Source organism: Equus asinus, unplaced genomic scaffold (assembly GCF_041296235.1).
Source record: "Equus asinus isolate D_3611 breed Donkey unplaced genomic scaffold, EquAss-T2T_v2 contig_1, whole genome shotgun sequence".
In the NCBI taxonomy this organism is placed as follows: domain Eukaryota; kingdom Metazoa; phylum Chordata; class Mammalia; order Perissodactyla; family Equidae; genus Equus; species Equus asinus.
In genome coordinates this window covers 364,652-380,803 of record NW_027224738.1, presented here as the reverse complement: position 1 = coordinate 380,803, position 16,152 = coordinate 364,652, and the positions used below count along the sequence as shown (strand labels likewise).

Sequence of the window (16,152 nt, the reverse complement as noted above, 5' to 3'; positions counted from 1 at the left end):
AACCACTCGGCCACGGGGCCAGCCCCTCAGACAACATTTTGCTTACTTCTCTCATCAACAGCCTCCTTAAAGTCCAAAATTTCACCAGCAGTGTGCTCAAGATGCCTTGAGCTTCTCTAACACTCTCCTCAAAATCCTTACAGCTTCTACAGCTTCCTCCCACTGAGGAAAATGAGCGTCACATCTTACATGTGGCCAGTATGAATGGCCATTAAATGAGAGCTGTGGATCAAGCCTATGCCTTCTGCTTCATTCCACTGTCACCTGACTCTGCTGTGTCCATGGCACAGGCTGACACACCATGCTACTGTCTACCCAAGTCGTGCTGACCAGCTGTGACTCTACAGCCATCAGCACCATCCCACACACACTCATTCCCCATCATGTTTCCTTCTGGGACTGGCTCAGTGAGTCACAGCTAGTTCCTTGTCCCAGAGAATTTGATAACATATTTTCCAATCTTCTGAAAAGGCTAGCTGCTAAAACAATCACATTTTCCAAATCATTTTGCCATTTATTCCACCGGGTAAATGGTACCAAGAACAGCTAGGCTCAGGTATCACCAGTTTGTATGTTAAAACCAAGTGAAACTGTCTCTTCTGTATCCTCCTGTTTCTTAGTGTTACCGATGTTTACCTTTTTAGTCCAAGAAAAATTATACACAACACCTCCATAAGGGGAATGCTGTAGCTTGAAAGTGACAAGAAATTTTCACATATTGAGGTATATGGGGTAGCTATTTTGGTTTAAAACTGATTTGGCTTGAACTAAAGACACCTGACTTATAGCCTATCAAACATCTGCCTTAACCATTAAAGAGGGCATTATGCATTATCTCAAAGTAAAAGAAGGCACTCTTTGAAGATAAGGATGCACACTTCCCCTCCTGTGCCCACCAGTATCAGAACTCTTTAAAGATAAGTTCCCCTTCCTGACATCAGGGTCATGTTGACCTGCTTGCTAATTTGCAACTGAGTATCTCTCTGAAACTTTGATGAATATGTATCCTGGGTGTGTTTTATGGATGTTCTGTGTTCTAAAAAGGTATAAAACTGTACTGAAAACCATGCCTCTCTGGAACGCTTTCTTCCTTTGTAGAGACTGCCTGATTCAAGTAAAACGCACCTTATCTTTCTTATCTATAAAATGGTTATTGGTTATTCTGTGTCAACAAAAGGTATATAGTCGTCTTCCCTCTTTAATAAATCAGTGGTTTTCAACCTGAGGGGAGACCAGGCTGGATTACATCAGAATCTCCTGTGGGGCTGTCCAGCCTATTCCCCGTCAACTCCCCCCCAGATCCTAGCATACCCTCCAGGTCGTGAAAGGTCCCACAGGGAACTGCAATGCTTCCCCTCCTCAATCCCCACACCAGCTGTGAACTACTGAGAAAAACCTGGATCCTGGATGTTCATTTCATTTCTTTCCAGAGAGGAAGTTAGTAATTCTTCTTAGGTAGCCTATATTCATTTTGGTCAGTGGAACCAGGTGAAAGGGCATATCTAATTAATAGACACACCTACAGATATTAAGAAAATGAGAAGTCATTCCTAAGAAATAGGTTATTGAATGCTTTAGTTTGGACACATTGAATGTCCTTGCTACTAATAAGTTCTGCTTTTCTCCTTTCTTTTATGAGCGGTCAGCACATTTGGGTGAAGAGCCAAACAGTAAATATTCTTGGTGTTAAGAACCATTTGTTTTCAACTCTGCTGTTGTAGGATGAAAGCAGTCATTGCCAATACAAGAAGCAAACTGGGTGTGGATGTGTTCCAATAAAACTATATTTACAAAATAGGCGGTGGGCTGGATTTGGCCTGCAGGCCATAGTTTGCTGACTCACTTTGTATAGCATCAAGGAAGGTATTAATCCCTCCTTTTTATCCCTGGGCCAACCCAGGTGATTTCCACGGCAGAGCCCCTGTGTTCTGGGAGGCTCCTCTTACTTTCTTCCGCTGTCCTGTGAGCATGGGCTACTTTTCATCTTCCCCCCGACACAGTCATCCCTGGTCTGCTTCCAAAACAGTAAGCCCTGGTGACTCATGTCTCTTAACCCAGTGGTTTAGAATTGCCGCCACGTGCATGAGCAGCATGTAAACTGTTTGCCTCAGTGGCTTATTCCTGATGACTTAGGATCTCTCTCCCAACTGACTGTTAGACTGTTACCTTAACAGGATGGGACTCTTTCCCTTTTGAACTTGTCCCAATGACAGGCCACAGTAACAGGTAGTAAACAAGCTTATGGAGATCTCTCTCACAGTGGCAAGTGGGATGTCACAAAGGACAATTTCATAGCCCTGTGGAGCCTAACTCACCTGGACACACACAGTTGCACCTGATCCCCTGCTGGATGAAGTCTGCAGCCACGGACTTTGTGAGGCCAATCACGGCTGCCTTGGTTGTGCTGTAGACACATCTGTTCACAACTCCTGAGGATGAAGAGAAGGTTCGACAAGTGAAGGAATGAAAAACACAGTCTCCTCTAGAAAGGGAACACAAATTAGTGTCCCCAGTAACCAGTGTCATGCTTCCTCTCACCCCACTGTTTTTTAAAAATTGATATCAGGTTTTCTCCCTTAATAGGGTGAGTTTCTGAATTTAGGAAAATAGTATCATTATCGGCACAACTCAACTGAGACTCAGGTGTTGAGATGCTGCACTTAAATGACAAGTGGTTTTAGTTTTTCATCATCAGCTGGGAGAAACCTTAGGCAGATTCCAAAAGAAAATTTGGAGTGACATCGGCATCATGGTGGAGTGAGCTGTTCCCTTTGTCTCTCCCTCTTCGAACTACAACTAAATGGTCATTCATTGATCAGCAGAAGATACCCACACAGCACCTCAGGATGCCTGAGAGACCTGCGCAGCTATACATTTGAAGGGGGATGGACTACCCCTGGAGAGGTGGTGGAGATAGGTGAGTACTCTTCTGGTCCCCCAGCAGACCTGTACACGCATGCAGCTGCTCTCCCAGCTGGAGGCCCATAGTACTGCTGCAGCCCCAAGGGTGGGAGCATGCCTCGGCGTGACCACAGGAACAGGTGATGGCAGCCCTGAGCCCCCACACGATCGCTTTCTCGTCTGGTGGGAGAGCCCAGAGCCACTGCAGTCCCAGGGAATGGCTAGGCTCAGACCCAGTGGGGAGGCCCTGCCCACAAAGCACTAATGGCTGGTGTGACCTAGGAGCAGATGGCAGTGGAGCTGTGCACCCAGGCAAACAAATTCCCAGCTGCCTTGAATGCCCATAGTACCACTGCAGCCCCAAGGGGTGGACTGCAACTCAGTGGGACTGTGGGAGCAGGCAGCAGCCCTGAGCTCCTGCATAATCGCTTTCTTGTCTGGTGGGAGAGCCCACAGGGCCTCTGCAGTCCCAACAAGTGGCCCAGGCTCGGACAAGCAGGGCTGACAGGGATCACGGTGGGCTCAGATTACACAGGTGCTGCCCCCTCTCCAGTGGTGGCAGGTGGAATGTATGACCAGATACTATCAGTATGCAAATGCACAAATCCACCCCATTGAATGGTATGAAGTATATTAATACTCCTGACCAGAAGGAAAAAGACAAATACTCAGAAAGCAATCCTGAAGGCACAGAAGTCTACAATCTAAATGACAGAGAATTCAAAATGGCCATCATAAAAAACTCAATAAGTTATGAGAACTCAGAAAGACCGTTCAATGAAATCAGGAACAAAATTAATGAACGGAGAGAATTCTTCACAAAAGAGATTGAAACTATAAAGAAAAAAACGATCAGAAATGTTGGAGATGAAAACACAATAAATGAGATAAAGAAAAATTTGGAGACCTTGAATGACAGAGCTGATATTACGGAGGATAAAATTAGCAATTTAGTGAACAGAAATACAGGTATTCCAGAGGGAGAAGAGAAGGAGAATGGAGCACAAAACTTGTTCAAAGAAATAATAGCTGAAAACTTCCCAACCCTGGGGAAAGAGCTGGAATTAGAAGTAAAAGAAGCTAAGAGAACTCCTAATTGCATCAATGTAAAAAGACTTTCTCCAAGGCATGGATTAGTAAAACTGGCAAAACTTAATGGCACGGAAAAAATACTAAGGACAGTAAAGCAGAAGAAAATCACCTACAAAGGAAACCCCACCAGGCTTTAATTGGATTTCTCAGCAGAAACCTTACAGGCTAGGAGAGACTGGAATGATATATTAAAAATTCTGAAAGACAAAAACTCTAAGCCAAGAATACTCTATCCAGCAAACATATCCTTCAGATATCATGGAGAAATAAAATCTTTCCCAGATAAACAAAAGCTCAGGGAGTTCATTGCCACAAGGCCCCCTACAAGATTTGATCAAGAAGGCCTTCATACCTGAAAAGAAGAAGAAAGGGTTTACACAGCCTTCAGCAAGGAGATAAACAGGCAGACAAAATCAGAAAACTGCAACTCTTTATCAGAACAGATTAGCATAACATTAAAGATGAAGGGAAGGAAAATATCAAGAATAAATATAGTCTCATCATTTTAACCACAAACTCACAACACAAAATGGAACAAGTTGTGACAACAATAATGCAGAAGGCGAAGGGGAAAGGGATGGAAACTGCTTAGTCAAAAGAGATAAGAGTCTATCAGAAATGGACTATCTCATCTATGAGATCTTGTACACAAAGTGCAGGTTAACCACTAAAAAAATCACAACTGAGACACAAATGATAAATAAGCAGAAAACTGAGAAAACCATCATAGAGAGCCACCAAACTGAATCATCCGTCTGAAATACACGGGATAAGAAAAAGGGAAATACAGAACAACTGGGAAACAAGTGATAAAATGGCAGCATTAAGCCCTCATATATCAGTAATCACTCTAAATGCAAATGGATTAAATTCCCCAATCAAAAGACATAGAATAGCTGGATGAATTAGAAAACAAGACCCAACAATATGCTGCCTCCAGGAAACACGTCTCAGTTCTAAAGACAAACAAGCTTAGAGTAAAAGGATGGAAGACAATACTCCAAACCAATGGCAAACAAAAGAAAGCAGGTGTTGCCATATTTACAGCAGACAAAGTAGACTTCAAGATAAAAAAGACAATGAGATGGGGCCAGCCTGGTAATGTAGTGGTTAAGTTCACGTGCTCTGATTTGGAGGCCTAGGGTTCATGGGTTCAGATCTTGGGCGTGGACCTACACATTGCCCATCAAGCCATGATGTGGTGGCATCCCATATACAAAAGAGGAAGACTGGCATGGACATTAGCTCAGGGCCAATCTTCCTCACCCAAAAAAAAAAAAAAGGCAATGGGAGACAAAGAAGGGCAGTATATAACAACAAAAGGGACACTCCACCAAAAGGATTTAACACATATGTGTATGTAACCCAGGAGCACCAAAGTACATAAAGCACCTATTAACTGACCTAAAAGGAGACATTAACAGCAACACAGTAATAGCAGGTGATGTTAACACCCCACTTTCATCAATGGATAGACCATCCAGAGAGAAGCTCAACAAGGAAATAGTGGAACTAAATGAATTACAGACCAGACAGACTTAATAGATATATATAGAACACTCCACCCAAAAGCCAGCAGAATACACATTCTTCTCAGGTGCACGTGGAACATTCTCAAAGAAGGACCACATGTTGGGAAATAAGGCAAGCCTCAATAAATTTAAGAAGATCGAAATCATATCAAGCATCTTTTCCAACCATAATACTATAAAACTAGAAATCAACTACAAGAAAAAAGCTGGGAAAGAGATAAACATGCAGAGACTAAACAACAACCTACTGAGCAACCAATGGATCATTGAAGAAATTAAAGGAGAAATCAAAAAACAACTGGAGACAAATAAAAATGAAAATACACGATACCAACTCACATGGAATGCAGCAAAAGTGGTCCTGAGAGGGAAATTCATGGCAGTATAGGCCCACCTTAACCAATAAGAAAAATCTCAAATAAGCAATCAAATTACGCCTAACAGAATTAGAAAAAGAAGAACAAAAAAGGCCCAAAGTCAGCAAAAGGAGGGAAATAATAAAAATTAGAGCAGAAATAAATGAATTGAAACCAAAAAAACAGTAGACAGGATCAATGAAACTAAGACCTAGTTCTTTGAGAAGAAAAACAAAATTGACAAACCCTTGGCCAGACTCACTAATTTAAAAAAAAGAGAGAAGGCTCAAATAAAATTAGAAGTGAAAGAGGAGAAATTACAATGGATACCACAGAAATACAAAGAATTATAAGAGAATACTATGAAAAACCATATGCCAACAAATTGGACAATCTGGAAGAAATGGATAAATTCTTAGACTCATACAACCTCCCAAACTGAACCAAGAAGAAACAGAGAATCTGAATATACCAATCACAAGTAAAGAGATTGAAACAGTAATCAAAAGTCTTCCAAAAAATAAAAGTCCAGGACCAGATGGCTTCTCTGGAGAATTCTACCAAACACTCAAAGAAGATTTAATACCTATCCTTCTCAAACTATTCCAAAAAATTGAAGATGATGAAATACTTCCTAACACATTTTATGAGGCCAATATCACCCTGATCCCAAAGCCAGACAAAGACAACACAAAGAAGGAAAATTACAGGCCAATATTGCTGATGAACATAGACGAAGAATCCTCAACAAAACATTGGTAAACCAAATACAGCATCACATTAAAAGGATAATACAACATGATCAAGTGGGATTTATTCCAGGGATGCAGGGATGGTTCAACACCTGCAAATCAATCAATATGATGCACATTAACAAAATGAGGAATAAAAACCACATGATCATCTCAAGAGATGCAGAGAAAGCATTTAACTAGAGCCAACATCCATTTATGATAAAAACTCTCAATAAAATGGGTAGTGAAGGAAAGTACCTCAACATAATAAAGGCCATATATGACAAACCCACAGCCAACATCATACTCAATGGGGAAAAACTGAAAGACATTCCTCTGAGAACAGGAACGAGACAATGGTGCCCACTCTCACCACTCTTATTCCACGTAGTCCTGGAGGTTTTGGCCAGAGCAATTAGGCAAGAGAAAGAAAGAAAAGGAATCCAAATTGGCAAGGAAGAAGTCAAACTCTTGCTGTTTTCAGATGATATGATTTTATATATATAAAACCCTAAAGAATCCATAGGAAAACTATTAGAAACAAGCAACAACTACAGCAAAGTTGCAGGGTACAAAGTCAGCTTACAAAAGTCAGTTGCATTTCTATACTCTAATAACAAACTAACAGAAAGAGAACTTAAGAATACAATCCCATATACAATCCCAACAAAAAGAATAAAATATCTAGGAATAAATTTAACCAAGGAGGTGAAAGACTTACACAATGAAAACTTTAAGACGTTAAATGAAAGAAATTGATGATGACATAAAGAAATGGAAAGATATTCCAGGCTCATGGACTGGAAGAATAAACATAGTTAAAACTTGCATACTACCTAAAGCAACCTACAGATTCAATGCAATCCCAATCAGAATCCCAATGATGTGGAAATAGAACAAAGAATCCTAAAATTTACATGGGGCAACAAAAGGCCCCGAATAGCCAAAACAATCTTGAGAAAAAAGAATGAAGCTGGACACATCACAATCCCTGACTTCAAAATATACTACAAAGCTGTAGTAATCAAAACAACATGGTACTGGTACAAGAACAAGCACACAGATCAATGGAACAGCACTGAAAGCCCAGAAATAAACCCACACATCTACGGACAGTTAATCTTCGACAAAGGAGGCAAGAACATACAATGGAGAACGGAAAGTCTCTTCAATAAATGGTGCTGGGAAAACTGGACAGAAATATGCAAAAGAATGAAGTTAGACCATTATCTTTTGCCACACACAAAAATTAACTCAAAACAGATTAAAGACTTGAAGCTAAGATGTGAAACCATAAAACTCCCAGAAGAAAATATAAGCAGTACACTCTTGGATATCAGTCTTAGCAGTATCTTTTCGAATACCATTTTTACTTGGACAAGGGAAACAAAAGAAAAAAATAAACAAATGGGACTTCATTGGACTAAAGAGCTTCTGCAAGGCAAAGGAAACCAGGAACAAAACAAAAAGACAACCCACCAACTGAGAGAAAATATTTGCAAATCATAAATCCAACAAGGTGTTAATTTCCAAAATAGACAAAGAACTCATACATCTCAACAACAAACAAGCTGATCCAAAAATGGGCAGAGGACACGAACAGACATTTTTCCAAAGAAGATATATAGATGGCCAACAGGCACATGAAAAGATGTTCAACATCACTAATTATTAGGGAAATGCAAATCAAAAATACAATGAGATATCACCTTTTACCTGTTAAAATGGCTATAATTACCAAGAGAAAAACCAAAAAATGTTGCAGAGGATGTGGAGAAAAGGGAAGCCTCATCCACTGCTGGTGGGAATGCAAACTGGTGTAGCCACCATGGAAAACAGTATGGAGATTCCTCAGAAAGTTAAAAATAGAAATAACCATACCACCCACCTATTCCACTACTGAGTATTTATCCAAAGATCATGAAAACATGAATGTGTAAAGATATATGCACCCCTATGTTCACTGCAGCATTATTCACAATAGCCAAGATGTGGAAGCAACCCAAGAGTCCACCGACTGATGAATGGATAAAGATGTGGTATATATACAACGGAATACTACTCAGCCATAAAAAAGACAAAATTGTCCCATTCACCACAACATGGATGGACCTGGAGGGTAATATGCTAAGCAAAATAGGCCAGATAGAGAAAGACAAACACCATATGATTTCACTCATATGTGGAAGAAAAACTAACACATGGACAAAGAAAACAGTTTAGTGGTTACCAGGGGGAAGGGGGTTAGGTTGTGGGCACAAGGGGTGAAGAGGCACCATTTATAAGGTGCACAGAGTTCATTGACCTCCCCACCTTCCAAGGATACTGGGCCTGGGCCCTACACAAAGGAATGTGTCTGGGCTCAGGGCCACTTCGGCCCTGACTCTAAGGCACAAGTTACAAAGAATGAGTCCTGTGTCATGTTCCTTGTCTGGGCTGGCCACCCTGACGGGCACCTGACAGGACTTTAGAAACATCCTATCCATGGGAACGAAAAAGATAGAAGCACCCCATCTGTGGGAACAAGAAGAAATAACTCAAAATATCCAAATGTCTAAAACCCTGAGTCAGAACCCAGAGAAACCTTAGGGTAAAAGGGAGTCACAGGCATAGAACAATTGGGAGTCTCACTGAGGAAAGGACACCTTGCCTCAGACCCGGACAATCGGCACTCCCACCCGCCGTACAAACTATTGGGACTTCCCCAGCTGATTGTGGTGTGGATGTTGTAAGTACCGATTTGTTGTTCTCCCTTATGCCCACTCCTTGTTCTGTTTCCCTTTATCCAAAACCTTTGATTGCTGAAACAACCAAATAGCCTTGGCGGTGCCTGTCATTCCTTGCCCTTTGCGGCTGCGGGCAACATATGGTGACTGAAAAATAATAATGCACAACTGAAACTTCACAGTGTTATAAACTATTATGACCTCAATAAAATAAAAAAGATAAAAAAAGAAAACTGGCGCAGTGGTTAAGTTTGCACGTTCTGCTTTGGCAGCCTGGGGTTCGCCGGTTTGGATCCCGGGTGCGGACACAGCACCGCTTATCAAGCCATGCTGTGGCAGGTGTCCCACATATAAAATAGAGGAAGATGGACATGGATGTTAGCTCAGGGCCAGCTTTCCTCAGCAAAAAGAGGAGGATTGGCGGCAGATGTTAGCTGAGGGCTAATCTTCCTCAAAAAAAAAAAAAAGAAAGAAAAGAAAAGAAAATTAGGGTAAAGCAAAGCAAAACAAAAGACCAAGAAGCTTAGGCATTTCTTTGCATTTCTCTCTCATGCAGGCTTAATGTATGTATCCTCGCAAAGAGAAGGAATGTTCTCTCAGCAGTGGCTATTTCTTTTTTTGTTTTTTTTTTGTAACAGAGCTTTGTATGAAGTGCTGTGACAATACGGGAAGTAACTCTGCCTGTGGGCTTGGGGGGGTGCTTCACAAAGACAGTTGATCTGGGCCCTAAACGAGAAGTCAAGTTGAAGGGCCAGGATTGCAGTGCAAGATGGAGATAAGGGCACAGTCTGGCACACATGGATTTTCAAGTTTAAAATGAAATAGCTGGGGCCAGCCTGGTGGCTCAGTGGTTAAGTGCGCGTGTTCCGCTTTAGTGGAACTATCACATGGTGGAAGACGTGTGTTTGCCTGAGCCTCTCCCCACTCCCCGTTTTGGACTGTGAACTCTCTGGGGGCAGGGGCACACAGTAGGTGTTCAATACATTTTTGATTAATCAAATGAATAAATGTTTCCTTCTCCCACTTTGATCTCCACTGCCATATCCATTAGAAGAACTAAACGGGAGAGCACAAAAAACAAACTTTCATTTAATGTCACTGGATCACATGTAAGGTGAAAGGACTGGTAGACAAGGAACTTAATACTAATTTTAAAAGAGCAGTTTTGAAGTTATGGGTAAGTTTTATCATATCTGCTATGCTTGTTTCCAAAACCCTTAGCTTGTGAAGATTATGAGTATGTTCATCACAACCCCCAGAGGAAAACAGACTTACCTTTGATGCTGGAAGCCACAGAGGACATGTTGATAATATTGCCAGATTTGTGAGCATCTGCCAAAATAAAACAAATAATAAAAAAAAAAAATGCCACTCTGCAGGCTAAAAATACTACCTCTTTAAAAGATCTGCATTTACTCTGGGTTTGCAGAACCATCTTATTAGCTGTTAACATGAAGTACTATTAAGCAGTCTTAACAACCTCCTCATCACTGCTGGGAACTGATGGCAGAGTACACTCTCACTGGCAAGAACATCTCCCGGGGGACTACCACCTTCCCTGTCACAAGAGTATCAGCAAGACCGAGGATGAACTCTAAGCCAGTGCAAATGAATGTTCATATTTACTGTGTTCCTGATGTTAGAAAACTCTTACTCCAGTGAACACATTATTTGATGAATACCTACAGTGGCTGGGTATTGTGTAGGTCCAGGAGATTCAAAGATAAGTGACACAGTCCCTGCCTATGGAGAGCTGCCAGTCTGACTGGGTGGCTGACATAATCAGCATCCAGAGACAGCATGGGCCTTCACAGAGAACAGGTGGTGGGTGGTAGGAAGGGGCCAATCCACTGTTGGACACTCAGAGGAGGGCTCCTAGGAGGAAATATGTGGGTCGATTTTTGAAAACTAGAGTATTAGTGTAACCGTGGGCCCTCCAGGACCAGTTCAACTGACCCCGTCTTACCAACAGAGTAATAAGAGTGGGTTTTCAGGAACTGAGAGTCCCCCCTTGTCCAGTTCAGGCCAGGTAAGACCACCATTCCATCAAGTGGACCTGCGCAAATGCCTGTTAAGTAATCTTTTTGACATCAAAGGGCTGAAAACTCCACCCTCAGATCATGCCAACATCACCATTCTGTGAATATGCGTCCTATGAAGAGCCATGGAGCTGACTGCACTTGCACAGATCATCACTCACCTCATTTCTCACCTCCAAGTATCCGTCTCCACCCTTCAGACCACCCTGCCCTTCATCCCATAAATTTTGCCCCAAGTCCTTGATCAGGGAGACAGATCTGAGAGAATACGCCTCCTGTCTCTTTGCAGATCAAGCTAGCAATAAAGCTTTTTTCTTTCCCCAAATCTGATGCTGTAATTAATTGTTTTTTTTCTACGTGCATTGGGTAGGAGAACCCCATTTTTGTGGAGTAACAGTCAGAAAAACAAAAGAGAAGCGTGTTTTAAGGAATGAGAACCATAGGTATAAAGGTTCTATTATGGAACTGGGGGGAAGGGATGGGTCTGGCTGGAAGGCAGGCCCTGGGAGGAAAGAGGCCTTAGAGGCCAACAGGGACTAAATTTAGGAATTTGGGATTTCCCCTGAAGATAAGGCAGGCCTTAGTGCAGAGGAGGAGCGGTATGTCTAGATCCGGGGATTACAGGTTCCTCTGGCAGCCTATGCTGGAGACGACTGGAAGCTGCAGTAGTGGTTCGGGAAAGGAGTGGTAAAAGCAGACACAGCAGGCAGAGCTCAGTCCATGGCCACATGCACTGATGGCAGCCTCCTGTCAAGGGCAGTGTTTCCTAAAAATACGTCCTGCAGGATTTCCCCACTCAATTGTGAACTTTGAGAGAGGAGGGTCTGGGGCTGTGTTGTCCTCCTAGACAAGGGGCACAGTAGGCGGTCAATACGTTTTGATGAATTAAGATCTCCTGAGGTGCTAGTTTAAAGTGCAGATTACTGGGCCCTGCCCCAGACCTAAAAGAATATATAATGAAACAGGCTGCTATGACTTAAAAAATGTTTTGTTTTCAATGAACTTACACTTTATTAATTATAACATATACGTATGTTTTCAAGATAATATTATGTACATGCAAGGGCATGGGTACTCATAAACGTTTTGGAGGAAGAAGCAAGAGGTTGAGAGAATGGGCCTAATGGGCACTAACTTTTCATGGAAGTCAGAGGCTGGGAGGATGACTATAGAGAACAAGGGGAGATGGTGGCCACGAGAGAGTGGGGAAGAGTTCAAATAACTGCCAGGAGGAAAAGGGAGAATATCAACTAGAGAACAGAGGAAGGAAAACCAGGATATACTCTATCATGAAAATCAAGTGAAGTTTCTAAAAGAGCAGAGTCTTGAGAGGCAGTGTAAAGGGTCTAGAGAAAAAAGTCACTTCCGTTGGGGTGAGTTTCTCCAGTAGCTTTCAGACAGAGGCAGGAATGGAGACGGTGAATGATCGAATGGATCAGGGATGAGGCTGCCAAGATTATACATCTCTTTATGGTCATCTTCCTACTTTCCGTTTTGATACTTAGCTACCAATCATACTAAAAGCAGAGAGTCTGAAACCAGCCTATGGCATGGTGCTGGAGACAGCGAAGGACACCGGGAGAGGCTGAGGTGACCCACCAAGTCAAGGAAGATGGAGGGGAGAATATATTTAACTCAACTTGTGTGTCTATAAAATAAAGAGAATCATAATGAAATGGGGTCCTCATAAAAAACACTAGGAAAATTAGTAGAGTAGAATGGTGTTGAAAACTAAGCCTTAAAATTATTCTTTCTTATCCATTTTAGCAAATAACCCATTTTACTTTATTGTTCCAGTTTTATTGAAATATAATTAACATACATAATCCATTTTTAATACATACAGCCCAACTTAATATATAAAAATGGGCTATTAAGTGAGTTCAGTCTCCAATCTTCTGAAATGCAATAATCTCTCAGGCAAACTAGAATTTCACGCCTAGAGATGCTACTGCTGCCCCAACACTGGTACCATACATTCGGCTGGGCCTGTCTGCTGATTCTCCAGCCCAAAGTCCTTGCCTCCCTCCATGCTGCCTTCCTACCCCCAGCTCAGAACCTGCTGTCCCGTGTGATGCTCCCTCTGCCTGCCAAGCAGCAGCCCTCTGTGGCCCATAAAGTGGAGTGTCTGTACATAGTAAGGCCACATAGGACTGATCTTCCAGAAGCTCAGGCAGGGCTACAAAGGTCTCTAAAGATCTCCTCTAGCTGTATCTAGTCAGTCCCACTCTGACTCAGCTCTTCTGTCCCCATCAACCAGAACTCAGCTCCTAAACTTGGCAGACCTTGGCTCCTTGGGTCTTCAGTGATTCCATGCCTGACCCCAACCTGGACTGATAACCTAGATTCACTTACTCATTCAACCAACATTTGCTAAGCACTTCCGTGTGCTAGGGACTCTTCTACAATACAGCAAAGGAGGAAAAATCCCCAAACATCCAAGCCCTCCCCAGATCCTTGCCGTAATGGATCTTCTTTTCTAGTGGACCTTGGATTCTGCACTGACCTCTTACAGAATCTTCAATTTGTCCTCTGCCTTTTGACCGATCTTTCAGTCTTGGAATGTCTATCCATGAACAGAAATTTCCTACAAGTGTTCCTATATTTTGACCACCTGACCTTGCAGATCTGCTTGGACTCCAAATCCTGGCTTCCTCTGGAAAGTTCTAACTGGGTATATGTGTGTCATGGTTAACGAACACAAGAGGATCCTAGACAATTACTGCTGGAAGGGATTGTGTAATCTATCACCCTCATTTTAAACAGAAGAAACATGGGGCTGGCCCTGCGGTTGAGTGGTTAAGTTTGCGTACTCCGCTTCGGTGGCCCAGGCTTTTGCTGGTTTGAATCCTGGGTGTGGACATGGCACTGCTCATCAAGTCACACTGAGGTGGCATCCCACATGCCACAACTAGAAGGACCCACAACTAAAAGTACACAACTATGTACCAGGGGGCTTTGAGGAGAAAAAGTAAAAATAAAATCTTAGGAAAAAAAAAGTAAATAAATAAATAGAAGAAACAGATGCTGAGAGAGCCTAAGTACCATCTCCTAGGGCACCTGGCGAATTAGGGGCAGAGCTCAGGCTGTGCCGAAGGTTTTTTGACACCAGAGTCTGACCTTGGGGTCAGGTTGGTTAGGGTCACCTTAACAAGTGGCACTGACTCCTTTTGATTCCCCATCCCACTGGTTAATATTTTGGGGGATTTTTTTCTTTTCGTTTTTTACAAACGAGTGTCATTGTTTCATATGGATTATTGTTAAGGTGCTTTAAATCACAGGCAAACTCACTAATTTGCAAGTTATTGTTCGATATTTTAAAAGTTAACACTTACAAGTGTAAATTTCAGCTCCACTGTGCCTCACACCTACGTTCCTCACTGATACTCGTGAAGCACTGCAGACACGAACAAGCTCATTTTACAAATGAGTCTCACACGTCTCACCAGCTGTGACGGACGCTCTCCCCTTTTACCACAGCCTCTGCTTCTCCCCAAATCCTGTGTTAAGGACCAGCCTTCAAAAAATGCATCCAAGTTCCAAATAACAGATTTTCATCACCTCCAGATAGGTAAAAAAGGCAATTTATATTTTTAAAAAATTTGCTAGTTCAACAATCTGTGGGCCCACCCAAAGATCCCTTCTAGGCACTAAACAAATAGATTAAAAACAAATTCCTTTGTTACTAAGTCAATTTCTCTAACTTTCCTTTTAGCATTCATCTGCATCCTTCTTGACGTTAGGTTGAATGTTCAGAGCAAAGTATCAGTCCTGCTGCGCCATTAAAAAGCTCTTCTCCTGTCCCGCACAGGGCAGCATTCAGTACTCCAGTCATCTCATCCAGCAGGGATGGATGGAAAGAATGGCTCTTCTGCATTTCACTAGGATTTAATTTACAACCTTGAACTGAGCTGGTTCTGTACACAGTCAACCCGTCCATTGTCTGAGCCCGTGCTGTCTGCTACTGCTGGCTTACAAGCTCATTTGAAGTCAACATTTTTCATATTTACACCTGTCTCCCCTAGAGCACCTGGTGTGGTGCTTTGTATCAAAAGGTACTTAAAGCTTATTTGTATAACAAAATGAAAAACATTGATGAGCTGTGTGAAGGCTGGAGAATTCAAGGGTGGCAGACTCAGGAGGAATACTCTCTCTTCAGCACATGCTGTCTCTCACCTCTCTGGAACTTCAGTGGCTCAGCTAAAGACAGGAGAGTAAGGAGGGTACTCAAGGTACAGAAAAGCAGTGGGGTACATCCATCCTGAGAGCGTGTGCCTAATCTTAGCTCTAACCACTTGCTAGTTATGTGATTTGGGCAAGTTACTTAACCTCCTAGTTTCTTTCTCTGTACAGTGAATGGGACAAAGTAGTACCTACCTCATCGGATTGTTCTGGTCCCACAGGCCTCCTGCTGTCCCTCTCCCTGGAAGCTTCTCCCCAAACACCTGAATGGTTAGCTCCGTTGCTCCATTCAGCCTCTATGAAAATCTCACCTTATCAGTGAGGCCCTCTGGGACCTCTCTAATAACTGAGCTTTTTTTCTCTTCATAGTACTTATAACTACCTCACATGTTATATGTTTATTTGATTACATATTATCCTGTCTCACCTCTCCAAAATGGAAGTTCCCTGACAGAAGGGACTTTGTTTAGTTCTCTGATTTGTCTTCTGCACCTAGAATGGAGCCTGGCATGTAGAAAGTGCTTAATAAATATTCTTTGAATGGATGAACTGGAAGGTCAGACGAATTAATTTATACTAAATGCCTTGGT

General features: G+C 42.3%; 1 pseudogene; it reads right to left on the bottom strand.

The window, feature by feature from the left end:
* The window catches only part of LOC139042821 (dehydrogenase/reductase SDR family member 6-like), a 28,907-nt pseudogene that overhangs the window by 5,194 nt on the left and 7,561 nt on the right, over window positions 1–16,152 (bottom strand).